This window comes from Meriones unguiculatus, chromosome 6 (genome assembly GCF_030254825.1).
Source record: "Meriones unguiculatus strain TT.TT164.6M chromosome 6, Bangor_MerUng_6.1, whole genome shotgun sequence".
Lineage (NCBI taxonomy): Eukaryota > Metazoa > Chordata > Mammalia > Rodentia > Muridae > Meriones > Meriones unguiculatus.
The window spans coordinates 93,220,410-93,248,243 of NC_083354.1; the positions used below are offsets into that span (position 1 = coordinate 93,220,410).

Below are 27,834 nucleotides of genomic sequence, written 5' to 3' on the forward strand. Positions count from 1 at the left end.
ATCTAAGTCTGTTAATGGACCCTACTGTAAAAAATAAGGCAAAGTGTAATTGAAGAGTATACCCAGTGTTGACCTCTAATCTATCCAAATAAGCACACACATGTATAAAGGAGGTGGGGGGAGCTTTGTGTTCATTTCCATAATAATAATAGAAAAGTGTTTCCTGGGCCAGTCTCAGAAGCTGGGTTCTTGTAGGCTACATACACTACAGGCAAGTAGGAAAATGGTAATTTAAAAGAAGAACAAGGAAAAGTTTGTCAAGTATAATTTTGCATATTAAAAGACTTGGTGTTCTTATATCTCTGTGCAAAGTTTCTTCTTTCTTTTAGAAGAACATTATGATGATGGACAGAAGATACAGTTACCTGTTGCATGCTGGTGTTAGCATTCCTTGGATGACTGACATATAGACTATAAAATTTATGTTAATTCTGAGATAGTAAGACATTTAGAAGAAATGACAGCTGAACAGTATTAAAGCTTGATAGCAACTTATCAGATGATGTAAATAGAAAGATGGAATTTTCAAACAAAGGGACATCTATGTTTTTTTTTTCTGTTGTTTACTACTATGAACTATATTTAGTTTGTGTAAATGTATGTGTAAACTGTGTGTATATCAGTTGTAGTCAGCTTTGTCTTGCTGTGACCATACCCATGGAAATCAACTTATAAAGAGACAGTGCTTACTTGGCTCATGGTTTCAGAGGTACCTGTTTAAAATCTATTAATTTTGTTTCTTTAAGCTAGCACACAGCACATTATAGGAGAGACATGAGGAGGAACAAAATACTCTCAAGCAAAAATGCAAGAGGGTCCTGCAATTCCCTTCAAAGACCCATCTGTAATGAAACGGTAATATTTCACTGGGGTCAACCTATGAAGGATTTCACCACTTATCACTAATGATAAACTGAAGATCAAGTTATTACCACGTAGGCTTTGTGTTCAGGATCTACATTTACACTTCTCTAAGGATACATGCCTCTTCATGTGCCCTATTTGTGAAACAGACCCTTTTATTTTGGATATACATTGAAAAACCTACTCTAACTTCTTGAAGGCTTTAACTTATATGAACAAGCTGTATAACTGAGATACCCTAAGGGTCCATATACAAGGTCAGATGTATAAAATACTTTCTAATCTGGAATACTGAGTTAAAAATCATTTACTAAGCTGATAAGATTTCTGTCATGTGTTATATTTTAACCATGTAACAACAACAAAATAAAACAACCCAAATACAATATTCAGTGGACACCTTCATTTACCTCGTTTGGTGCAACTATTTTTTTCTTGTAGTTCAACGTAATCAATTTAACTACAGTTTAGAGAAGCTTCAAGCACAAATGCAAACACATTTCATCAACACTAATTCATCGATCAGTTTCATAAGACAGACTTAGGAACTCAAAATCAGGCTATGTGCAAGCAGTAAAAACCAATATGTAAGAGCTGGCCCCGGAAACCTGCTATTATTTCCCCTTGCCAAGTGGAATCTCTATTCTATTATATTCAGAATTGAACAATTGTCACCTTTTGCTCCTGAATGACATCACTGTAAAGAGCTCTTTTAACGCTGAAAAGAAAAACTGTAGGTATCGGTAAGAATGTAAGGTGGGGTAATAATGTAAGGTGGGGTTGGTTGTAAAGGGATTTTTCTTACCACAGCAAGAAATATAGATGAAGAAATTGTGTTGCCTTTGGTATTTCAGATTACTGATTTTTTAATTTCTTCCAAACCCAACATTGGCTTTATATCAATTGTATTAGGGTTTTGTTTTTGTTTTGATTTAATTTTTTCTTCACAATTTATTTATTATATAACCCGATTGAAGCCCTCCTCCCTCAACTTTCCCCAGTCCCACCCCCCCTTCCTCTTCTCCTCATCCCCTAGTCCACTGAAAGGAGGAGTTCTCCACTCTTGCCATCTGCTCATAGCTTGTTAAGTTGCATCAGGACTTCCTGGATCCTCTTCCTCCTTAGCCTGTCAAGCTGCATTACCGGGGGCAAGTGATCAAAGAGCAGTCAATTGAATTCATGATAGAGGCAGCCCCTGTTCCCTTCACTCAGATATCCACATGGAGACTGAGCTGCCTCTGAGCAGGATTTCTAGGTCCTCTTCATGCATGGTCTTCCGTTGGTGCATTAGTCTCTGCAAGATCCCTAGGCTCAGATCTTTTAGTTTTGTTGGTCTCCTTGTGGAGCTCCTGACCTCTCCATGTTGCTCTATTCCCACCCCTCTCTTTCTCCTTAAGACTCCCTGCCCTCTGTCCAAAGTTTGATCTTATGTTTCAGCATCTGCTTCAATCTCATGTTGGGTGGAGCCTTTCAGAGGACCCTCTCCAGTAGGTTCTCATCCTGTTTCCTTTCTTTCATGACTTCTGATGTCTATCTTGTTTGCCATTCTGAATGAGACTTAAGCATCCTTCCTAGGGTCCTCCTTAGTGTTTAGCATCTTTAGGTCTGTAGATGGCTTTCTTATATTATACGGCTAATATCTGCTTATAAGTGAATGTAAACCAAGCCTTTCTTTCTGGAATGGAATTCTACTCAGCTATTAAACACAAGGAAATCAAGAAATTTGCAGGCAAATGGATGGAACTAGAAAACATCATCCAGAGTGAGGTAACCCAGAAACAATAGTGTTAGGTTTAAAGTGATGACTATGAAATGACTAGGTTTGTTTTAAATAGCGAATAAAAAGTTAAGTAAAAGTATCCTAAGTGTATCCAAACAGTTGTGTGGCTGTCTAAAATGTAGGCAGATGCATTAAAACAATGTGGCCATATCAGCACATGGTACTAAGCCATTTCCAGATGCTATTTACATGCATCATTTTGAAGCTACTTAATGCAGAATATCTTGAAAAGCTGTTACTTGGCTTTTTCAAAAGTACCCAGGAAATAATCTTTGGTCCAATTATGTTTTTCTTCAAGATAAAAATGTTAGGCCTTTAGGATTTATAATGGTTTCCTTCTGAGTGAATATAAAAGTATACAAAAATCCTTTTCATTTTTGTAAATCACTAATTACTTAAAGAGAGATATATGTAAAATGGATAAGTACAAGTCAGGAGAAATAAGACACAGGTCAACAACAACAGCAGCAAATTTTTAGCTTTCTGCCAATGTTCTGCTATGGAGAATGTAAATATAAAGGGTTGAAAGAAAATTATGTAATTCTACTCATTCTGGCTTAAACATCATATCTGTTAAGACCAGCATGCACATGCTAGTGAATAAAGGCAATGGATAGGTAATGACCACTCTCCCAGTCCACTCATCTGGCAAATAGTAACTTAATGATCCCCTATGCCCTCTGTCCACACATGGATATCATACCAATGTGCTTTGTCTCATGAGGGTGGTGACTTTTGTTAGGTCTAAAGACAAAATTTGAATCTAACATATTTCATCTAATGAAGAAATATCATTTGCTGAGAAATTGCATTTACATCACAATACGAAAGGGCCTGTTCCATCTATGAATCAATATGTATTTAATACTAGAGTCAGCTATACTCCATAACAAAGGACACATTTGAGATTTCCCTTGATCTGTGGCTCAACAAATGGATGCACTTTCTCAGATGACTTAATTTCTGTTTTATTCATTTAATATCTTCAGCCCTGGGAATTAAAACATAACACAGCAATATAACAGTTTTTTTTTTTCTTGAATGAGAAGATAAGAGTTAGGCAGAGGACTAATAGATAACCCTGCACACTCAGATGTCCTTGGGAGGAAATGTCATATCAAATAAGATCTAAAATACAACCCAACAGAATTGAAAGAGAAAAAAAACCCATATTCTTATGTCAACTTTCTTTAAGCTTCATGGGCTCTTTCAGTTTTCTAGCAAGTGTAAGATATATTTTCTCTATTGCCATGTATGTTGAACATGTAAGAAGTGAAGAATGAGTTGGAGGTGGAGCTTCAAATACAACTTACGGTGAAACTTCATTATTTTGAGGAATAGGTTTAGTCTGAGTTAGATCATCATCTCAGAGAAACAAAAGGAAAGAAGAGTAAAACATTTTCAGCTATATATTGTACACTAGAGTTGGGCAGACCCACTTGCTCATGTATCATTTTTTCCCAATTATTATGTTATGCCAAGCTCTTAATTAATGGAATTATTGGACATTACTGGAATTATTGGAAAACTGTATTGTGCATCTTATGTCAAAGTTTTGTGAGTATTTATAATGTGATTACTAGTACTTGTAAACATTCAGTCATTGTTTATGACGTCTTAAGTTTAGGGTGATACTAATAAAAAAAAATTCCAGTTCCCAATGCTTGTGAACTCAGATATTGTCCACTATTTAGAAAGAATTACAATTTTAGTAACTGGTCTTCGATAGATAAAAAGTAATGGACATGAAACGGCATTGAACACTGCAACAATTAGGCAACATAGAGCTTATCAACAAACACCCAGAAGAGTTTATTGTTCAAAGAGACAGTCTGTTTTAGGTGTTAGCTTCTCAGGGCTATTTCTCCAAATGAGGTTACTGTACAAAGTAAGGGGAACAGTTGGGACTTTCTTCCACTCTTTATTGCATGAAAGTCAACAGTCATCTTGTCTAACCACACTAGCTTTCTAACTGAGAGTTAAAACAGATTTTCATGTTCAAGAACATGGGCATGGCTGAGTCATGGAAAATGACACAGTTGCTTTCATCCACTGAGAATATGCATCTTCATTTTCGGTAAATGAACTCTTCATCAAAGTGCCCTGTAATGGAAAAAAAAATAAAATATATGGGTCATTACAAAAGAAGGAAAGATGAGCAGGAAATGTGTTTCCTTTTCGAGTGACAAGGAAATTACAAAAATGAGAAGGTTCCCCTTGAATAATAAATCCAAGGACTATTTTTTTTAAATATAGGGAATATATCAACCAATCTCAAGAATCTTTCTTCACATGGAATAAAAAAAAAATAAAACAAAATTATACATTTTAGCATTATATACTTTGAAATATGTTTCTACAAATTTATTGAAGTAATCTTGCATTATGAACAAGGCACTGACTAAACAGATTAAAATCATCATGGTGAGTGTTGTTTTTAATTTTTGGCAGGCTACATGCTGACCTAACATCTATGTAGTTTTTCTTCTTTCCCAGGCATTTCACAAATACTATGTGATGATAGACTCTTCAATTGTACCATAACACAAACTATACACATTAGAAAATAATCACTCTTAAATATAGTGCTGAACTTGAGTAAGATATTTTTCTTAAATATTTCAGATACATCCCACAGTTTCCTGCACTTGGTAAAATATATAAAATAAATATTCAAGTACCAGGTGTCTTCTTGTTTCAAATTTATTTGAGAGATATTAAATATGTTAAATATAATTACATACACTGAATTAAGGTTTTCCATATAGGCTCAAAACTACAAAGGTCTTCATAACAGCCCCAAGCAATTCCATTTTGCAGTGTGAAGAACACTGTTCATGTTTAAAAATTAGAAAACATACCCTCTTTGATCTTTTTCCTTATTCAAACAACAAGAATTCAGATACCAGGAGTAGATTTTTCTAAAAATAGTTGATTTCTCCTAGAGGAAGATATCATTAAATAGAATCTGTTTGTTGTAATAAAGCAATAAAAATTAGAAATTTCTTTTCTGCTCACTTTATTCTAGTATCTCAAAGCTGTTTGCCTTTAGATTTAGAAAGTGAAAGAAAAAGTTGCTGACCCTAGGACTGAACAGTTAACTTCATAATTCCATCACTGAAATGGAACATGTGCCAGAGGCAGGCACATGAGCATTTCGTATAGCTTATTTTAACTGACAGCTCGGCACATAGACCATAAAAAGTAAAAGTAATTACTGAATACATGGAAGTTCTGTAACTATTGATGCGGAAAAAAGAATGACTTTCACTGACATTCCAGCATGTTTCTGAGCATCTCTTATTGTTTGAAATCCTTCTCTGTATGCCTTCATTCATTCAGAATATATTTATTACTAGAATACCGTTACCAAATGGGGTGATGAGCAGGAGAGTTTTGCTTATGTTCTCATCGTTGTTGTGTTTTTATTTTTAAATTAAGCTTATGCAAGTTTTTGAACATAGTAGTAAGAATGCTGCTGAATAATGAAAATGAAAAGATCAACTGACTATGGCTGGTTTGTTCCCCAAGCTTTTTCAAGTTTTGGTAGATGGGTAGCAGAGCCTCTCTCCTCTCACCAAGAATAGTCCAAGAGAGGATATAGTGAGAAGGCATCCATCTGTAAGTAATGAGAGATGTCTTAGGCAAAACCATACCTACCAGTATCCTGATTTTGGAGTCTTTGTGTTCTGAACTGTGGGAGAATAAATTTTGTTCAAACCACCCAGTGTGTGATAGTTTGTCATGGCAGCTCCAGCCAAACTGATGGAGAAGAATGTAGCAATTATGTTCCAGAAATCAGTTATGAACAATAAAATTCATTCCCTGTTAGACTCTAAATTCCAAAATAGAAAATAAATTGTATTTGCAATGAAAAACAGAAAATTATTTACTGTAAGACAGGGTGAAAAAAATGTAAAGTTATATAGAGTTAGAGGTTCAGTAGGGCTTTGCAATTCTCTTTCAGTCGCACCTTCAGAAAGTGCCAATGATTGAGCACTAGAGATGAAGAAGTCAGTCATAGGATAAATAAAGAGCATTTCAGAGAAATGAAGCATTCAAAAGCTCTCACATGGGGTTGACTTAAGAGTTCTGAATACAGAGTGGCGAGCCAAGGAGATAGTCTGGGATTATGTGAACATCAGAGGATACCAAGGAAAAATAGCAAACATCTTGGGAAAGTATTGGAAATCAAGATACAATCTCAGATGTTATAAAGTTGTCACTTATTCTGCCATGAATGTTTTTACTTCTCAGGATTTGCAAGTCTTATAAATTTTTAGTATCTGAAAACCATTACTTACCTGCGCCAAGATTTATCTGTTTATTTCTTCTTTTTTTTTTTGATAGAGTAAAAGATCCTTGAATGTTCCATGTGTCACATAGATTCTACTCCCAGTGTTGAAGGTTTTTGCTAATACTATCTTCCTTATCAAGTATATGATTAATGACTGACTTTTGTCAAGAATATTAATCTGTTTCCTTTCCAGATCATTTGGTGCTATAGAGTAAAATAAAGATAATAAAAGAAGTCTATCTCTGGAAGTGTGAAAAAGGTAACAGACAAATAGAAAGCTAAGTACCAAGGGGGAACTTTCAGGTTGAAGGTGAACTTCAGTTTTATTTATGGTAAAAATGAGAAATGTGATAATCCATTAAGAGAAAGAACCACTGAATAAATTGATATATAAGTAATAGAAGTTAGCTGAACTTTGTTTTTTTTGAACAACCACGTGTTCACGGAGCTTCATCTCAGTATAATTATTTCAGTATTCTCTTATGGACATGTAGGCTTAGATTTTTTTAAACAAACTTACCTTTTTTAAGGGTTCTTAAACACTCTACATTCCTTCCAATTACTGACCAGAGGTAGGGAAAAAAGGTTATTATGAAAAAGAAGTTGCAGGCCTTTTTAGAAGTAGATCTTTGTTGTCCAGATACTGGTAGTCCAGTCCAAATACCAATAGCTAACAGCAACATGAATCAGAACGGTCCAGCAGATTGTAACAAGTCACAAGAAGCCTCAAGACTCAGTTGGATTGCCCTGAGAAGTTCTCTGGAAACTTTCACTCTGCGAAGTGAAGTATTGAAGAACAAAGACCAACATAGAAATGTAGAACCAAACATCTTTTTCTCACTGTCTGTGGGCTTTTATATATTGCCTCGCCTTAAAGTCTACCCTCTTATATTTCCAGCTGCCCAAAGTCATGCCCCTAGCATGAGACAGCTCACAGCAAATCATCACATGCCCTCTCACAAGACAGCTTCCAACAAAACATTTCATGACAAAACTGAGTCTTATCAGAAGCTTGCACTTAATATTCCCTTTCCATTTTTCAAATTGTCTTTTCTGCTAACATTAACAATACATACACAAAAGAATAATTCTGGGAACCATGAAACTAGAACTTCACATCATTTTTTTTCTTTTTTTTTGATTTTATTATTATTTTTTTTATCAGTTACATTTTATTAACTCTGTATCCCAGCTGTGTACCGATCCCTCATTCCCTTCCAGTCCCTCCCTCCCTCCCTCCCTCATCTCCACCGTGCCCCTTTCAAAGTCCACTGATAGGGGGGACCTCCTCCCCATTCATCTGATCCTGTTTTATCAGGTATCTTCAGGACTGGCTACAAAGCCCTCCTCTGTGGCCTAACAGGACTGCTCTTCCCTTTGGGGGTGGGGAGACCAAAGAGCCAGTCATTGAGTTCCTGTTAGAAATAGTCCTTGTTCCCCTCACTTTGGGAAACCAATTGGTTACTGAGCTACCACAGGCTACATCTGAGTGGAGGTTCTAGGTTATATCCATACATGGTCCTTGGTTGAATGTCAGTCACATCATATTTTTAAATGAGCTGCTTATTTACAACACATCAAAGAATAGTAAAAAAATAACCTTAAATTTCCATAAATATGCAATAATACAAAACAACTTTAAATTTCCATCAATATAGAATAGTTACACAAAATAACCTTAAACTTCTATCAGTATACATTCATCTATACCAAAGTAAAATTACACATCAAATGAGCAAAAACAAAACCTCCACCCCACCTTTTGGGAATGGGTGGTCATATTTTTAAAATTATTTATTAGAGGCAAAGATATCTTTTGGGTGCCTTATGAAAATTGGGATATTGGTTAACCCTGGGAATGCAAGCTGTTTCTTTTTCTGTCCACTGTCTATGTGGTCTGCCCAGTCTCTGTGTTGTCTGTCATTTGGGCTAACCCTTTGAAAGATGATTTGCACACAGATTTTTGAAAAAGCAATGACTGAAGTAATCTGTGAGAATGAATATTTATGTTGTAAAGACATTCATGCTTCAGTTGATAAGATTTCTCTGGTAAGATCTAATCTTTACAAGTTTTGTTGGTCACCAACAAAACTTTTGTCATTCCCTGTAGATACAGAGTATAACCATGTCCCCATATCAAAATTATTACAGGTTTCCATTCTGTCAATACATCCTTATCATATATATATTTAATTCTTTTTTAATTACACTTTATTCACTTTGTATCCCGCCTGTGGTTCTCTCCCTCCTCCCGTCCCAATCCTTCCATTCCTCCACCCTCTGCATGCAGGCCCCTCCCCAAGTCCACTGATAGGGGAGGTCTTCTTTTCCTTCCTTCTGATCCTAACCAATTAGGTCTCATGAGGAGTGGCTGCAGTGTTTTCTTCTGTGGCCTGGTAATGCTGCTTCCCCCTCAGGGGGAGGTAATTAAAGAGCAGGCCAATCAGTTCATGTTAAAGACAGTCCCTGTTCCTATTTACAATGGAACCCACTTGGATATTGAACTGTCATGGGCTACATCTGTGCAGGGGTCTTAGGTTATCTCCATGCATAGTCTTTGGTTGGAGTATCAGTCTCAGAAAAGACCCCTGTACTCAGATTTTTTGGTTCTGTTGCTCTCCTTGTGGAGTTCCAGATCTTACTGTTTCCCACTTCTTCCATAAGATTCCCTGTACTCTGCCCAAAGGTTGCCCATAATTCTCAGCATCTGCATTGATAGTCTGCAGGGCAGAGCCTTTCAGAAGTCCTCTGTGTCAGGCTCCTGACTTGTTCCCTCTTTTCCCCTTCTTCTGATGTCCATCCTCTTTGCCTTTCTGGATAGGAATTGAGCATTTTAGCAAGAGTCCTCCCTCTTGATTAGTTTCTTTAGGTGTACAGATTTTAGTAGGTTTATCCTATGTTATATGTCTATATGGATAAGTATATACCATGTGCATCTTTCTGCTTCTGGGATAGCTCACTCAGGATGATCTTTTCCAGATCCCACCGTTTACTTGCAAATTTCATGATTTCCTTGTTTTTTATTCTATTGTGTAGATATACCACAATTTGTGCATCCATATTGATAGACTGTGTTCCACCATTTTTTCTATGACCCAGTGTCTCTCAGTGTCTCTTGTCCCTTTTCCACTGACATTAAGAAATTTTAGAGTTGAAAAAAATCATTATTTAATCTATCCTTGGGTTTGGGGGGGGCTTACTCTTTCTTTTTGTTTAGTAAGCACTCTTTTAAGGTATGATTGGCTTTCTATGACTGCTTGTCTTGTAGGAATGTGTCATATTGTGCTTTATGCTGTAATGTGCTTTATACTGTAATATGCAAAGAATTGCCTCATCATATTGGATACATAGAGGCAGCATTATCAGTCTTAATTTGTTCAGGTATCCACCATTATTTCTAATAAGTGTATAATTACACAATAAGCCTTTTCAGAACTTAAAGTGGTTGCCCATTGTAATCCTCAGTATCTGTCAATGTTATGACATATATACTAATGTTTTCCAAATTCTGCAAAAAGAAGTTCATCTGCCAGATATCTTTTCTTTTGTAACCCCTAGGCCTATTACCAGGAGGTAATGGCTGTTGGTTATATAGAGAAGATATAAGACACTTTTAATTATTTCTTTGGCTTGTTTCCAAGGGATAGAACTTTTTTCTTTAAACCTTTTTCATTAACCTGATGTTTCTCATGAAAATTTGAGGCTTCTAAAACATTTCTTATTAGTAATTGTTCAATTTCCTCATTTCCTTGTGCTGATGGGCCTGGCAAACCTGTATAAGGCTGAACATGTGTCATATATAATGGATAGTTTCTATTTCTGATGGTCTGTTATAATCACATAAATAACGAGATAAATTCTGAATTACCAGAAACAAAATCAGCAGTCTATTTAGGTAAAACAACTCTTTCTGCATATAAAGAATCAGTAATTATATTAAGAGATTCAGGAAAATCTATTAATACTATAAGGGTTGTATATAATTCCAGTTTTTGAACTGAGGTATATGGACGTGTTTATTTTGTTTGACTTATAATCTGCCATCCCAATCTTGGTCGCATCAATTTAGAATGTTGGTACCTCTGGAATTGGTGTTCTCTTTATGTGGAAGAATCTGATTACTTCTTTTACTAAACTGTATATGTTTGCTTTTAGGATATTTGTTATTATTTTCTCCCAAATAGTTACTACAAGCTCTTTACCAATCTTCACTGATCACCTGCAATGACATAATCTCAGCACTAGTAAAAGGTACTACAATTTCAGCTGGATCTGTTCCTGACAATTGACATAGTTTTATTCTACCTTTTATAATTAATTCAGAAATCTTTTCTACATATCTCTTCAACATTTTTTTACTGTGTTTATGTGCTAAAAAATTTATTCCATAATACTATCTTCCCTTTGCATAATGAGCACAGTAAGAGAATGAGTTGAAGGCAAAATAATCAAAGTAAAATCAAGTTTAGTATCAATTCAATCCACATATGCATCTTTCTGTCTTTGTTCAACAAGAGTTAACTCTTTTTCTGCTTAAGCTGTTATACACCTTGAGTTATTTAAATTTAAATCTCCTTATAATGCTTGGAATAAATTACATAACTCATAAGTATTTAATCAAATTGTAGGCCTCATCCAGTTAATATCTCCCATTAATTTTTGAAAATTGTTAGGAGTTGGCAACTGGGCTCCATAGATCTGTACCTTTTTAAAATTAAATTTTAATTTTTTAAATATTAATTACAGTTTATTCACTTTGTATCTCAGCTGTAGTCCGCTTCCTCCTCCCCTCCCAAATCCATCCTTCCTCCTTTATCTTATCCTATGTCCCTCTCCAAGTCCATGGATAGGGAGGTCCTCCTCCTCTTCCATCTGACCCTAGCTTATACAGTCTTAATCAGAACTTTTTGTGGTTGAATTTTTTTATTGTTGTTGATGACTGACTTTGTTATTGTTGTTAACCCAAATAACTAAATGAATCTTCTCTTTATATTTTTTCTGTAACCCCCAAAAAAGACTTCTTTTTGTTTCCTTAAACATTTTCAGTAAAGTATTGTGGTAGAATCAGCCAATAAAATATCAATTATATAATGATATATGATAGATTGAGGAAATTGCCTACAAATTATTTCTAATGGTTATCTCAAAAAATTACCATAAAGTTGGACTATTTAAAATTCCCTGTTGAAGTGCCTTCCAATGGTTTATTTTTACTGGAGCACTGTCGTTCAAAATAGGTACTGAGAAAGCAAACCTTTCCCTATTCTGCTCATGCAAAGTTATTGTGAAAAGGCAATCTTTCAAGTCAGTTCTTATTATAAGCCATAATCTAGAGAACAAAGAAGGTAAAGAAAGTCCGTGCTGTAAGGTCCCATTGATTGAATTAAATCCATTATTATCTTTCATTTTCCTATTTTTTTTTTTTTTTTTTTTACAACACTCATGGAAATTCCATGGGCTGGTAGACTCTTCCATATGTTGAGCCTCCAGCTGCTCTTGTAACAGTTGTTCAAATGCCTGCAATTTTTCTTTTGTTATGGGCCACTGCTCTTACCACACAGGTCTGTTTGTTACCATCTTAGGGGCAAGGCTGTTGGTAGTTCAGCAGTGGCCACTATTATAAATTTGAAAACTCAGTTCTTGTGGTGTCCTGTGTTTGAACAATGGACAAAGCTTGAAATTGTTCTTGACCAATACCTTCCCCAGGAGCATCTAAAATTTCATTTGCTATCCCTGGTACTGCAGGAATATTAATTTCAGTTCTCAATCATTGTAAAAGATCCCTTCCACATAAATTTATAGGTACATAAGCCAAAGGGTCTCAACTTCCCTGTTTACCCTTTGGTCCTACACATTTAATCCATTGGACACTTTGTCTTATTTGTGACAATTTATCAATTCCTATGACCTCTGTATGAGCCTTCTGAAGTGGCCAATCTGGATTCCAAACTTTTAGGAAAGTATGCTAACATCATGTCCTCTGTCCATCAAGCATTCTCTTTCAACAGCATTCATTTGTACCATTAATTTGGGTCTCTGATCTATAACCACTGTTTGCCAGAACACATGTTTCCCAGTGCTTCCAAATGCCCTAGTTATTGTACTGGAGTGGCCTTGCCCTCGATATAAGGAAACAGTAACTGCTGTGCAATTCTATCTTCTGCTTTAATTCATATCTTCCATTTTACATATGCCACGATTTTAATTTCTTCCCTCATTCCAATCTCCATCTATAATGCCTGGGTGGACAATAACTCTTTGAGAAGTTAATCTACTTCTTCCCAAGATTATTCCTACTGTTCCTGAATGGAAAGGGCCATTATCATCAGTAGTTAGCTTGCAATATTCAACTTTTGTGATAGTGTAAAAATCACATCTCTGGCCATGTACAAATCTGCAATGCCTACAGTAGCATGCATTAGATCATCAATACTTAGTTTTGATTTTCCTGCCTACTTGGTATCCCTTGCTGACTCAATGAAGATGGCTTGCATTGTCTGCTGCAGGGACTCAAACTTAAAGGCCCCTAAGTTCATTTCCTGATGTCAAATTTTGCCTTTTATGTCTCTTTTTCACTTACAATCCCTAGACCAATGTTTTCCCTTGCCACAGAAGCTACAAAACCCTGTAGCTTTTGCATTCTATTACATCCAGGAACTACTTGTTCTCCTCTTCTAACTATTTTATTCAGATCAATGGTCTGCTATTTTAAGCTCTAAAGCTTATAGTCTTTTAATTTCTTTGGAAATTGTTGTTTTCACCTCAATTAAAACATCATGCTTTTGATTTCTGAGATTTCTAACTACTGCTTGCCCTATGTTACTGGCATTATGCGCCTGAGAGCCAATATCAGCTGTATCTATTATCCATTTGTCTATTGATGCTCCTTGCGCTTTTAATGGTTTAATTACTCTCTTACATTCTATATTTGAATTTTCAAAAGCCAAGATCTCTATCAACTACTGTGTGGTTTCAGGGTCTGATGATGCTCTATTGACAGCTGAAGTCAGTCTCTGTAGGAAGTCAATGAAGTCTTCTCCAGGGCCTTAGTAAATGAGATGATTTTCTCCCAGCTTCTCAACCATCTCACATGTTCTTAAAGCTGAAGCATGACATTGTTCAATTATGACATTATCAGACTGGGTATGCTTTCTTAAATCAACATAAAACCTTCAACAAGCAGTTGGCCTTTAGCAACATTTATTCCCCTTGCCATATTATATTGTTCTGTTTTCATGGCTTCATCCTTCCACCATGATAGCTATTGTAATTTTTGATCAGTTTCTAGAAGATCTGACGTGAAACCCTTCCAATCTTGGAGAATGGGACTGTTTTTCATAGTCTAGTTATTTAATATTTGTTTAAAGAATGGGTATGCATCACATACTATACAATAGACTGCTTAAAATATGCTTTAGATAAAGCATGTCTAATGTATGTCACATCATCTCATCATAAGCTTTACCACCATCATTGGCAGGCATATGCTGCACAAAGACTGGGAAGGCTGATGGTGCATGTGGACCTCTAGGCAACTCCTCTGGCAGTGCATTTGGCTCAACAGTCACCTGTTTTCTCTGTACAGCCTCCGGAGCCTTGCCTCATGGAGGTGCTCTAGCCACTGTGTAGCAAAAGTGTATGGAGCAGGGTGGGGCAACAGCCAGCCTAGTTTGTGTCTCTCTTTCATTGTGTGGGAATTCCCTGTGTCTGACAGCAAGATTAAACCCTGTTTTTTTCTACTCCCATTGGTTCCATTTGCTATGCAAGTACTTCAACCTGTATTTATAACCTTTCTAGGTGCATAGGCAACTCTGCAAACCTTTCTAACACAAGAGAATTGAGTGAATCTTCTGAGTTTTAAGCTTTCCCTGCAAACTTTTTAAAAATAGAATATCTGAAGACTACAAAACAAAACCGGAAAACCTCCTCTGGCAGCAAGACAGAAGGCCACCCAGTGGCAGTAGCCACTATTTTTGCCAACATTCTTAAATAACATTGTCAAACAAAGAAAACAAAACAAAAAAACAAATTTGTATTTCCACCTATAGATGGAGTATTTTGATGCCTTTTAACATGAAATGGCACAAAGTGTCTTTCCTTAACAGAAAATTAATTTTACCATGTGCAGTAAATTGTGGTATATCATTTCCTGTGTAAGACCATCCCTCCTTCTCCATCTATGCCTTCCTACTCTTCCCCACCTCCCCCTCGACTTTGCAGTTACATGCGATTAAGGAATCATTTAGTTTTTGATGAATAAGTTACTTGGCAACATACATTTTTTATTAATGTGAAATTCCTTTGTGTTTACCACTGTGTTGAATATTATCAAAATATCATAAAATTCATTAAAAAAGAAAAAAAAGAAAATAACATTGCCAATCTATCAAACCCTGAAGATAAGCAAAGTTACTCATTATGCTAAGCCATGGCTATATGCCACTTATAGGCTTAATTTTTTTTCAACAAATCTACTTTTTTTAGGGTTCTTAAACACTTATACATTCTTTATAACCCACTGGCCAGAAGTAGGGTAGAAAAAAGGTTATTAGGAAAAGGGAGTTGTAGACCTCTTCAGAAGTAGTTCAATGGGGTGAATCCACTCTTCATTGTCCAGATACCAGCAGTCCAGTCCAAATCCCAACACCGAACACCACATATCAGAACAATTCAGCAGATTGAAACAAGTCAGTGAAAGCCACAGGACTCAGTCAGCTTCCCCTGAGAAGTTCTCGGGAACCTTTCAATATGCAAAGTGAAGTGTTGAAAAACAAAGACCAACACAGTGATGTACATCCAATAAGCTTTTTCTCACTGTCCATGGGCTTCTTTACAATCCTCTCCTCAATGTCACCCATGGGTGTTTTCAGCTGGTCAAAGTCATGCCCCAACCATGAGATAGCTCTCAGCAAAAAATCATAGGCCCTCTCATAAGACAGTTTCTAACCAAACATTATATGACCCAACTGAGTTTTCAAAGAAACAACTTGCACTTTCTGTACATGCCATAAAATAATTTAATTCTTTTCTTCTTTATTATTATTAATTATAATTTATTCACTATGTCCATTTATTATATATTATTTATTACAATTTATTTATTTGTGGCCCTTGCCCTCTTCTCTCAGTTCCACCATACCTCCCCATGTCTGTCCCCTAGTTCACTGATAGGAGAGGCTCTCCTCCCCTACTATCTAACCCTAGCGTATTGGGTCTGATCAGGACTGCCTGGATTCTCTTTCTATGTGACCTACTTAGGCCACCTCTCCAGGGGGAAGGTGACCAAAGACCCAGCCACTGAGTCCATGTCAGAGACAGACCCTGATCCCCTTACTAGGGAACCCACATAGAGACTAAGCTGCCCATGGGCTATGTCTGAGCAGGGGGTCTAGGTCCTCTTGATGCATGGTCCTTAGTTGATTCATCAGTCTCTGCAGGCCACCTTGGGCCCAAATATTTTGTCTCTCTTGGTCTTCTTATGGAACTCCTGTTCCCTCCAGGTCTCTCTGGCTCCCCCATTCTTCCCTAAGATTCTCAAAGCCCAAAGTTTAGCTGCTTCCTGCTCAATTTTTTTCAGAGGCCCTCTGTGGAAGAATCCTGTTCTCTTCCCTGTCTTATCCCATGATGTCTATTCTGTGTGCTCTTCTGAATGAGAATTAAGCCTCTTTCCTTGTTTAGCTTCTTTGGGATTATAGATTTTAGTATGTTTATTCTATATTCTATGTCTAATATTCACTTATAAGTGAGTATACACAATGTTGTCTTTCTACTTTGGGGTTACCTCACTTAGGACAATTTTTACTTTTTTTTTACTTTAAATTTTTTATTAGTTATATTTTATTAACGTTTTATCCCGCTCCCTTATTTCCTCCCAATCCCACCCTCCCTCCCTCATCTCCTCCCTGCCCCTTTCCAAGTCCACTGATTGGGGAGGACTTCCTCCCCTTTCATCTGACTCTTTTTTATCAGGTATCTTCAGGACTGGCTGCATAGTCCTCTTCTGTAGCCTAGCAGGACTGCTCCTCCCTTGGGGGATGGGGAGGTCAAAGAGCCTGCCACTGAGTTCCTGTCAGAAATAGTTCCCGTTTCCCTTACAAGGGAAAACCAATTGGTCAGAGCAGAGGTTCTAGGTTATATCCATATATGGTCCTTGGTGGAGTATCAGTCTCAGAAAAGACACGTGTACCCAAATATAGTGCTCCTTGTGGAGCTCCTATCCTTTCCACATCATACTAACTCCCCCTTCTTTCATATGATTCCCTGCACTCTGTGGAAGGTTTGGTTATGAGTCTTAGTATCTGTTTTGAAACACTGCTGGATAGAGTCTTTTAGATTCCTTCTGTGGTAGACTCCTGTCATACATCCAATGCACGTCCCATTTGTCTTTCTAAGTGAGGATTGATCATCTTACCCCATGTCTGCTTTCTTGTCTATCTTCTTTAGTTCTATAGATTTCATTATGTTTATCATATCTTGTAGGTCAATATAAGTGAGTATATACCATGTTTGTCTTTCTCCTTCTGGGATACCTCACTCTGAATGATCTCTTCTAGATCCCACCATTTGCCCCCAAAATTCATGATTCCCTCCTTTTTGATTGCTGAGTAGTATTCCATTGTGTAAAAGTACCACAATTTCTGTATCCATTCCTCCGTTGATGGACATCTGGGTTGTTGCGAGGTTCTGGCTATTACAAACAAAGCTGCTACAAACATGGTTGAGCAAATGTCCTTGTTGTGTACTTGAGCAAATTTTGGGTATATACCTAGCAGTGGTATAGCTGGGTCTTGAGGAAGCACTATACCTAATTGTCTGAGAAAGTACCAGAATGAATTCGAAAGTGGTTGTACCAGTTTACATTCCAACCAGCAATGGAGGAGGCTTCCCTTTTCTCCACAACCTCTCTAGTATGTGCTGTTACTTGAGTTTTTCATCTTGGCCATTCTGATGGGTGTAAGGTGAAATCTCAGGGTGGTTTTGATTTGCATTTCCCAAATGGCTAATAAGGTTGAGCATTTCTTTAAGTGTTTCTCTGCCATTCCATATTCCTCTATCAAGAATTCTCTGTTTAGCTCTGTTCCCCATTTTTTAATTGGATTATTTGGTTTGTTGCTTTTCAACTTCTTTAGTTCTTTATATATACTGGATATTAGCCGTCTGTCAGATAAAAAGGTTGGTGAAGATTCTTTTCCAATCTGTAGGCATTTGTTTTGTTTTGATGATGATGTCCTTTGCTTTACAGAAGCTTTTCAGCTTCATGAGGTCCCATTTATTGATTGTTGTTCTTAGAGCCTGTGCTGTTGGTGTTCTGTTCAGGAAGTTGTCTCCTGTGCCAATGAGTTCTAGGCTGTTCCCCACTTTTTCTTCTAACCGATTTAGAGTATCTGGTTTTATGTTGAGATCTTTGATCCACTTGGACTTTAGTTTTGTGCAGGGTGATAAATATGAATTTATTTGCATTTTTCTGCATGTAGACATCCAGTTAGACCAGTACCATTTATTGAAGATGCTGTCTTTTTTCCAATGAATGGAATCCAATCCAATCGATGAGCATGGGAGATCTTTCCATCTTCTGATATCTTCTTCAATTTCTTCAGAGACTTGAAGTTTTTCTCAAACAGGTCTTTTACTTGTTTGGTTAGTGTCACCCCAAGGTACTTTACGTTATTAGTGGCTATTGTGAAGGGTGTTGTTTCCCTTATTTCTTTCTTGGCCCTTTTGCATTTGGTATTCAGGAGGGCTTCTGATTTTTTTGAGTTACTTTTGTATCCTGCCACTTTGCTGAAGGTGTTTATTTGCTGAAGGAGTTCTCTGGTTGAATTTTTGGAGTCGCTCATGTGTACTATCATATCATCTGTGAATAGTGACACTTTGACCTCTTTGTTTCTGATTTGTATCCCCTTGATCTCCTTTAGTTGTCTTATTGCTCTAGCTAGGACTTTAAGTATTATGTTGAAGAGTTATGGAGAGAGTGGGCAGTCTTTTCTTATCCATGATTTCAGTGGGATTGATTTAAGTTTCTCTTCGTTTAGTTTGATTTTGGCTGTAAGCTTGCTGTATATTGCCTTTACTATGTTTAGGTATGTACCTTATATCCCTGATCTCTCCAAGACTTTAAACTGAATCGGTGTTGGACTTTGTCAAATGCTCTTTCAGCATCTAAAGAGATGATCATATGGTTTTCTCCTTCAGTTTGTTTATGTGGTGGATTACATTAACTGATTTCCTTATGTTGAACCACACTGGCATGCCTGGGATGAAGCCTACTTGGTCATGGTAGATGATATCTTTGATGTGTTCTTGAATTCTGTATGCAAGGATTTTATTGAGCATTTTTGCATCAATGTTCATAAGAGAGATAGATCTGAAGTTCTCTTTTTTTGTTAGGGCTTTGTGTGGTTTAGGTATCAAGGTGACTGTGGCTTCATAGAATGAGTTTGGTAATGTTCCTTCTGTTTCTATTTTGTGGAATAGTTTGGAGAAAATTGGAGTTAGCACTTCTTTGAAGGTATGGTAGAATTCTGCACTGAATCAATCTGGCCCAGGGCTTTTTTTTTTTTTTTTTTTTTTTTTTTTTTTTTTTTTTTTAGAGAGACTGTTGATGACTGCTTCTATTTCCTTGGGGGATATAGGACTATTAAATCTTTCAACCTGATCTTGACTTATTAAATCTTTCAACCTGATCTTGACTTCATTCTTGTAAATGGAATCTATCAAGAAAATTGTCCATTTCTTTTAGATTTTCAAATTTTGTGGCATATAGGCTTTTGTAGTACGACCTAATGATTGTTTGGATTTCCTCAGTGTCTGTAGTTATGTCCCCCTTTGCGTTTCTGATTTTGCGATTTGGATAGTTTCTCTCTGCCTTTTAGTTAGTTTGGCTAAAGGTTTGTCTATCTTGTTTATTTTCTCAAAGAACCAGCTCTTGGTTTCATTGATTCTTTGAATAGTTTTGTTTCTAATTGATTGATTTCAGCCTGGAGTTTATTATTTGTAGCCGTCTGCTCCTCTTGGGTGTACTTGCTTCTTTTTTCTCTAGGGATTACAGTTGGGCCATTAAGTTGCTTGCATGAGATGTTACAAATTTCTTCTTGAAGGCACTTAGTGCCATGAATCTTCCTTGGAACACTTCTTTCATTGTGTCCCATAAATTAGGGTATGTTGTACCTTCATTTTCATTGAATTCTAGGAAGTTTTAATTTCTTTATTTCTTCTTTAACCCAGCTATCATTGAGCAGCAATTTGTTCAGTTTCCATGTGCTTGTAGGCTTTTTCTAATTCCATTGTTCTTGAGGTCCACCTTTAGTCCATGTTGGTCAGAAAGAATACAGGGGATTACTTCAATTTTCTTGTATCTGTTGAGGCTTGCTTTGTGACCATATATGTGGTCCATTTTGGAGAAGGTTCCCTGAAGTGTTGAAAAGAAGGTATACTCTTCTGAGTTTGGCTGGAAAATTCTGTAGACATCTGTTAGGTCCATTTGATTTAGGACCTCTGTAAGTGCCTTTATTTCCTTATTAGGCTTCTGTCTAGATGATTTGTCCATTGGTGAAAGTGGGGTGTTGAAATCTCCCAGTATCAAGGTGTTGGGATCGATGTGTGATTTAAGTTTTAGTAATGTTTCCTTTATAAATGTAAGCACTCTTGTATTTGGGGCATTGATGTTCAGAATTGTGATGTCCTCTTGGTGGATTATTCCTTTGATGAGAATGTAGTGTCCCTCCTCATCTTTTTGATTAATTTTGGTGAAAGTCTTTTTTATTAGATATTAGGATAGCTACCCCAGCTTGTTTTCTGGGTTCATTTGCTTGAAAGAAATTTTTCCAGCCCTTTACTCTGAGGTAGTGTTTATCTTTGTTGCAGAGGTGCCTTTCTTGGATGCAGCAGAATGTTGGATCCTGTTTCCACACCCATTCTGTTAGTCTGTGTCTTTTTATTGGAGAGTTGAGTCCATTGATGTTGATAGATAATAGTGACTAATGAATGTTAGTTCCTTTTATATTGGAGTTGGTGATCTTACTGTGTTTTATTGCTTGTTTTCTTTTCATTTTTGTTGGGATATTATCTGCATGCTGTTTTCTTGGGTGAAGTTGTTTTCATTAGATTGGAGTTTTCCTTCTAGTATCTTCTGTATTATGGTGGAGGTTCTTTTGGGTATATTTGCAAGAATTGTATTGTTGGGTCTTGAGTTGAACTATTCCAATTTTATGAGAAACCAGGAAATTGACTTCCAAAATAGTTGTACAAGTTGGCACTCCATCAACAACTGAGGCATGTTCCATTTGCTTCACATCCTTGCCAATATTAGCTGTAGTTGAAGTTATGTTATTGTTTGATTTTTTTCTTCTAATTTGTTTGTTTACTTCAGAGTTAGGGTTTCTTTGTATACCTTGGCTGTCCTGAACTTGTTTTGTAAATGAGGCTGGCCTCAAACTTATAGAGATCTGGCTGCTTTTGCATCCTGTAGCTTGAAATTTTTATCTTAGCCATTCGCACAGGTGTAAGATAGAATCTCAGAGGTTTGTAATTTGAATGTCCCTGGTGACTAAGGATGTTGTGCATTGTCTTAGGTGCATCTCTTACATTACAGATTCCTGTGATGAGAATTAAGCTTAGATCTGTACCGTGTTTTTAACTGGGTTATTCGGTGTGTTGATGTCTCTTGAGTTCTTCGTGTATTTTGGATATCAGCCTTTTGTTTTGTTCTGTTTTCAGATACGGGTTTGCTGATGAAAAGCTTTCCCCATACTGTAGGCTATAGTTTTATCCTTCTGATGTTTTCCTTTTCCTTACTGAAGTTTTGCCGTTTCGTTAGGTTCCATTTATTTGTTAATTGTTGACCTTAGTGCCTGCAGTGTTGGTGTTCTGGTTAGAAAGTTGTCTCCTGTGTCAGTGCATTCAGGGCTACTTCCCACGTGCTCTTCTCTCAGAATTAATATATCTGGTTTTATGTTGCAGTCTTTGATCCACTTGGGCTTGAGTTTTGTACAGGGTGACAGATATATTACTGTTTGCATTCTTTTACATGCATACATCAAGTTAAACCAGTACTATTTGTTGAAGATGTTTTCTTTTTATTGTATGGTTTTGACTTCTTTATCAAAAATCAAGTGTCCCTAAGTGTGTCCTCCTATGTGGCTAGCAGGGCTGCTCCTTCCTTGTGGGACGGGGGGAGGTAAAAAAGCCCGACATTGAGTTCATGTCAGAAACAGTCTCTGTTCCCCTTATTAGGGTACCCACTTGGATACTGAGCTACCATGGGCTACATCTGAGCAGTGGTTCTAAGTTATATCCACACATGGTTCTTGGTTGAAGAATCAGTCTCAGAAAAGACCCCTCTACCCAGATATATTTGGTCTTGTGGAGCTCCTGTCCTCTCCAGGTCATATTAACTCTCCCTTCTTTCTTATGATTCCCTGTACTCTGCCAAAGGTTTGGTTATGAATCTTAGTATCTGCTTTGATACACTACTAGATAGAGTCTTTCAGAGACCCTCTGTGGTAAGCTCCTGTCCTGTTACTTGTTTTCTCCTACATCCAATGTCCATCCCATTTGTCTTTCTAAGTGAGGATTGATCATCTTACCCCGGGTCTTCTTTCTTGTTTATCTTCTTTAGGTGTATAGATTTCATTATTTTTAACACATCTTACAAGTCTAAATAAGTGAGTATATATCATGTGTGTCTTTCTCCTTCTTTTATCAGTCTGCAATACCTCACTCAGAATGATCTTTTCTAGATCCCACCATTTGCTTGAAAATTTCATGATTTCCTTGTTTTTAATTGCTGAGTAGTATTTTATTGTGTAAAAATACCACAATTTCTGTATCCATTCCTCCACTGATGGAATCTGGGTTGTTTCCATGTTCTGGCTATTATGAATAAAACTGCTACAAACATGGTTGAGCAAATGTCCTTGTTGGGTACGTGAGTATCTTTTGGATATCTGCCTAGGAGTGGTATAGCTGGATCTTGAGGAAGCACTATTCCTAATTGTCTGAGAAAGCACCAGATTGATTTCCAAAGTGGTTGTACAAGTTTGCATTCCCACCAGCAATGGTGGAGTGTTCCCCTTTCTCCACAACCTCTTCAGCATGTTTTGTCACTTGAGTTTTTGATCTTAGCCATTCTGATGGGTTTTAGGTGAAACCTCAGGGTCGTTTTAATTTGCATCTCTTTGATGGCTAAGGACGTTGAGCAATAGAAACAGAATAGTGGATCAGTGTAACCAAATAGAAGACCCAGAAATAAACCCACACACCTATGGATACTTGATTTGTGACAAAGAAGCTAAAACCATTCAATGGAAAAAAGACAGCATCTGCAACAAATGGTGCTATTCCAACTGGATGTCTACATGCATAAAAATGAAAATAGATCCATATTTATCACCCTTCACAAAACTAAAGTCAAAGTGGATCAAAGACCTCAACATAAAACCATACACACTAAATCAGTTAGAATAAAAAGTTGAGAAGAGCCTAGAACTCATTGGCACAGGTGACAACTTCCTGAACAGAACACCAACAGCACACGCTCTAAGATCAGCAACCAATAAATAGAACCTCATGAAACTGAAAAGCTTCTGAAAATCAAAAGATACTGTTGTCAGAATAAAATGACAGCCTACAGATTGGGAAAAGATCTTCACCAACCCTATATCAGACAGAGGGCTGATATTCAGAATATGTAAGGAACTAAAGAAGTTAAAAAGCAACAAATCAAACAATCTGATTAAAAAATGGGGTTCAGAGGATTCTCAGTAGAGGAATACAGAATGGCAGAGAAAAACTTAAAGTATTGCTCAATGTCCATAGCCATCAACGAGATGCAAATCAAACCGACCCTGAGATTTCACCTAATTCTAACTCTGTTTGCATGTTTTGCACCATTCCCTTCATCTGTTTGAATGTTGATTTCTGTCATTCTATGATGGCCTCTATTTTTGTTGTTGTTGTTGTTCATTTCCTCTCTATAGGCCACTAGTTGTGTCTGTACATGTGCCTTTATTTGTTTGGCTGTATTTGCCTGTATTTCTTTGAGAGCTTTTTTCATTTCTTCTCTATATGCATCTACATGTGCCTATATTTATTTGGCTGTGTTTGCCTGTATTTCTTTGAGAACTTTGTTTATTTCCTCTTTATGTGCCTCTAATAACTGGATAAACATAGTTTTAAGGTCTTTTCTTGTGTTTCCAATGAGTAAGCATATCCATTGATTTTTGATTTTGGTAAAGCCATGATTTCCTGATTTTTGTTGGATGTGTTCTTTTGTTTTGTTTTTAATTAAATGTTTTATTTTATTTTATTTTTTTTTTATTTATCAGTTACATTTTATTAACTCTGTATCCCAGCCGTGTCCCGATCCCTCATTCCCTCCCAGTCCCTCCCTCCCTCCCTCCCTCCCTCATCTCTACCGTGCCCCTTTCAAAGTCCACTGATAGGGGGGACCTCCTCCCCATTCATCTGATCCTGTTTTATCAGGTATCTTCAGGACTGGATGCAAAGCCCTCCTCTGTGGCCTAACAGGACTGCTCCTCCCTTCGGGGGTGGGGAGACCAAAGAGCCAGTCATTGAGTTCCTGTTAGAAATAGTCCTTGTTCCCCTCGCTTTGGCCAGACCTCTAGCCATCTTCTTACTTGTAAGCTTACCTGTTTGTTCCTGGAGTCTGTTCTTCAGATTGGGTTTGTCTTTCTTTGGTGTGTGGAATATTTTTAGGAAGATGAAAGAGGTCCACTGGTTTAAGAGTGGATGTTGGTTTTTCAGCTGTAGGTAAGGGAGGAAAATTGCAGGTGCATATCCACTGACATGGACTTCTCTGTGGAAGTATGCCTTGAGGAAGAGGGTGCTACAGCTTGTAGATGCATGAAAGAGTGGAACTTATGTGAGGGAGGGGGTACAGGTGCTGGCACTGTTCACGGGTGCAATGAACATGCACAGGTCCCTTTAATACCTCAGGGGCCTACAGGCCTCATGTACTGTCCTTCTGGTATTCAGATCTGTCTGATCTCCAGGAATTATATGCCTGGACTCCATTGGTAGACCCACAGAACAGGGGCTTCAATGTTGAGAATGCTGTCTCAAGAATCCCTATGCTGCTCACAGTGGGGGTGTGAGTAGGAGGGATCCAATGTCTGGCTGCTAAAGTAGAGGGACCCTGGATCTGGGGTTTGACAAGCACTCACTTGGAGGTGCGCTCACTCACTCAGAGGTCTAATCACAAAGCACAGGGGTTCCCTCTCTTCTCTACTCTCAGATTTGGGCCCACGGAGGCAAATGAGAACATAGGAGATCCCAGTCAGCTCAGTAGGGCCTACTGTTTGGCTGCTGGGCAGGGAGACCTGTACTTGGGGTAGCCACCTCTGCTGTGTCAGTCACAGAAAATGGAGTATACTGCTTCGTCTAGCTGCTGCCCAGCAGCAGTTTCAGACCGGGGAGGGCTGTTCAGCCAGTCACAGTTGCCTCTCTCATAGAGCATGGAGGATCATGCTTCGGGCAACTACTGCCACCTGCACTGAGCCTGTCCTTGGGTCAAGGGAAGTGCAAGGATTTGAATATTTGCCACTCTCAGTCCCTGGAGGCATACACAGGTGACCTGGATCCAAACTCTCCTAGCTCATGGGTTGTCCTCTCTTGTCCAGGAAGCCTCAATATCAATGTTCTGGCTTCAGTTGTCAAGTTCAGAATTTCAGAATTTCAGATCCTGTGTCCCTCAGAAATGGTGTGCAATGGTCGCTGCCATCTTAGACTCCCTCCAGTACAATTGTTATGTACATAGTTAAGAATCCATTCAACTTACCTTTCAGTTGAGCACATGAGCCAGCTAACACTAACCTTCACCAATACTGCTTTCTGAAGTCTTGGGAATTTATTCCACTAATGGGTATATGACTGTTTGATACTAATCACTACAAAAATTTTGCTTATAAGTTCTCTTTAATAAATCTTCTTTTTAGCCTGTTCATATCATATTAACTTTCTGCTATTTTATTGTTTGCTATTTATGTTTAATGTTTAAGTAAACACAAAGTTGGAAGGGATGGTAATCTATAACTTCTCAGTAAAATTTTCCTTGTCATTCTTTGTAGGGTTGCCATTTTCAGTTCAAAATGAACTATGCTCCAGCAAGGAACAGTGTGAGTATATCTCATTATGAATATGGATGCAAATATATATGCAAATGCTCAAATAAACACATATAAACCTGAAGAATCAAGAACCTTCCCATGAAGGCAGAATGCCAATTCCTTTGGACAGTGCTGTGTCTGAGGTCTCTACACTGGGATCCTGTTATGCTTTGTGGGATACTGGCTTTAATGACATGACCACAATTGAAACAGTAAGAAAAAAAAAATGAAGGTCCAGGGCTGACAAAAATGAGCTTAATTTCAGGCCAAACACACACAACAACAATTTTTTCCCATGAAATATTTTGGCCAATAATATTTCCAGAAGAAATTCAAAACATTCCTATCTATACATTTTACTGAAAAATTTGTGTTCTGAGATGGAGAAATTCTGGCATTGGTATTTTGAAGTCAAGCGATTACATTCTACCTCGTGTGTATGTGAGAAGCCTGCATTTTTTTTTTCTTTAAATCAATAAAGCAGTAGCCCTCCTGTATACAAAAGACAAAAGGGCTGAGAAAGAAATTAGGGAAATAACACCCTTCACAATAGGCAAAAGGGACATAAAGTACCTTGGTGTGAACCTAACCAAGCAAGTCAATGACTTGTATGAAAAAAATTTCCATTCTCTGAAGAAAGAATTAGAAGAAGATATGAAAAGATGGAAAGATCTCCCATGCTCATGGCTTGGCAGGATTAATATAGTAAAAATGGCCATCTTACCAAAAGCAATCTACAGATTCAATGCAATTCCCATCAAATTACCAACACAATTATTTACAGACCTTGAAAGAAAAAATCTCACCTTTATATGGAACAACAAGAAACCCAGAATTGCTAAAAACAATTCTCTAAAGTCAAAGATCTTCAGGAGGTATCTCCATCCCTGATCTCAAGCTGTACTATAGAGCATCAATACTAAAAACTGCATGATACTGGCATAGAAACAGACTGGTGTATCAATGGAGTCGAATAGAAGACTCTGACATAAATCCACATACTTATAGACACCTGATCTTTGACAAAGTTGCCAAAACCATTCAATGGAGAAAAAGACAGCTTATCCAATGAATGGTGCTGGTCTAACTGGATGTCTGCATGTAGAAAAATGCAAATAGATCCATACTTATCACCCTGCACAAAACTAAAGTCCAAGTGGATCAAAGACCTCAACATAAAAACACTAAACTGCTTAGAAGAAAAAGTGGGGAATACCCTTGAACTCATTGGCACAGGAGACAACTTCCTGAACAGAACACCAACAGCACAGGCTCTAAGAGCAACAATCAATAGATGGGACCTCATGAAACTGAAAAGCTTCTGTAAAGCAAAGGACACTGCCAGAACAAAACTACAGCCTACAGATTGGGAAAGGATCTTCACCAACCTTCTATCTGACAGAGGACTAATTTCCAGTATACATAAAGAACTCAAGATGTTAAACAGCAAAAAATAATCCAATTAAAAAATGGAGTACAGAGCTAAACAGAGAATTTTCAATAGAGGAATATGGAATGGCAGGGAAACACTTAAAAATGCTCAACCTCATTAGCCATCAGGGAAATGTAAATTAAAATGACCCTAAGATTTCACCTTACACCCATCAGAATGGCTAAGATCAAAAACTCAAGAGACAACACATGCTGGAGAGGTTCCCTCCTCCACTGCTGATGGGAATATAAACTTGTACAACCACTCTGGAAAACAATCTGGTGCTTTCTCAGACAACTAGGAATAGTGTTTCCTCAAGATCCAGCTATAACTCTCC

The 27,834-nt window shown here is 37.4% G+C and overlaps 1 long non-coding RNA gene across 1 annotated transcript in view; it reads right to left on the bottom strand.

Moving 5' to 3' along the window:
- Positions 1 to 4,445: 4,445 nt before the first annotated feature.
- The window catches only part of LOC132654727 (uncharacterized), a 341,596-nt gene continuing 318,207 nt past the window's right edge, over positions 4,446 to 27,834 (bottom strand). The window contains exon 7 of the long non-coding RNA XR_009592424.1: positions 4,446 to 4,747. This is a non-coding gene — a long non-coding RNA (uncharacterized LOC132654727). The remainder of the gene's footprint in view (positions 4,748 to 27,834) is intronic.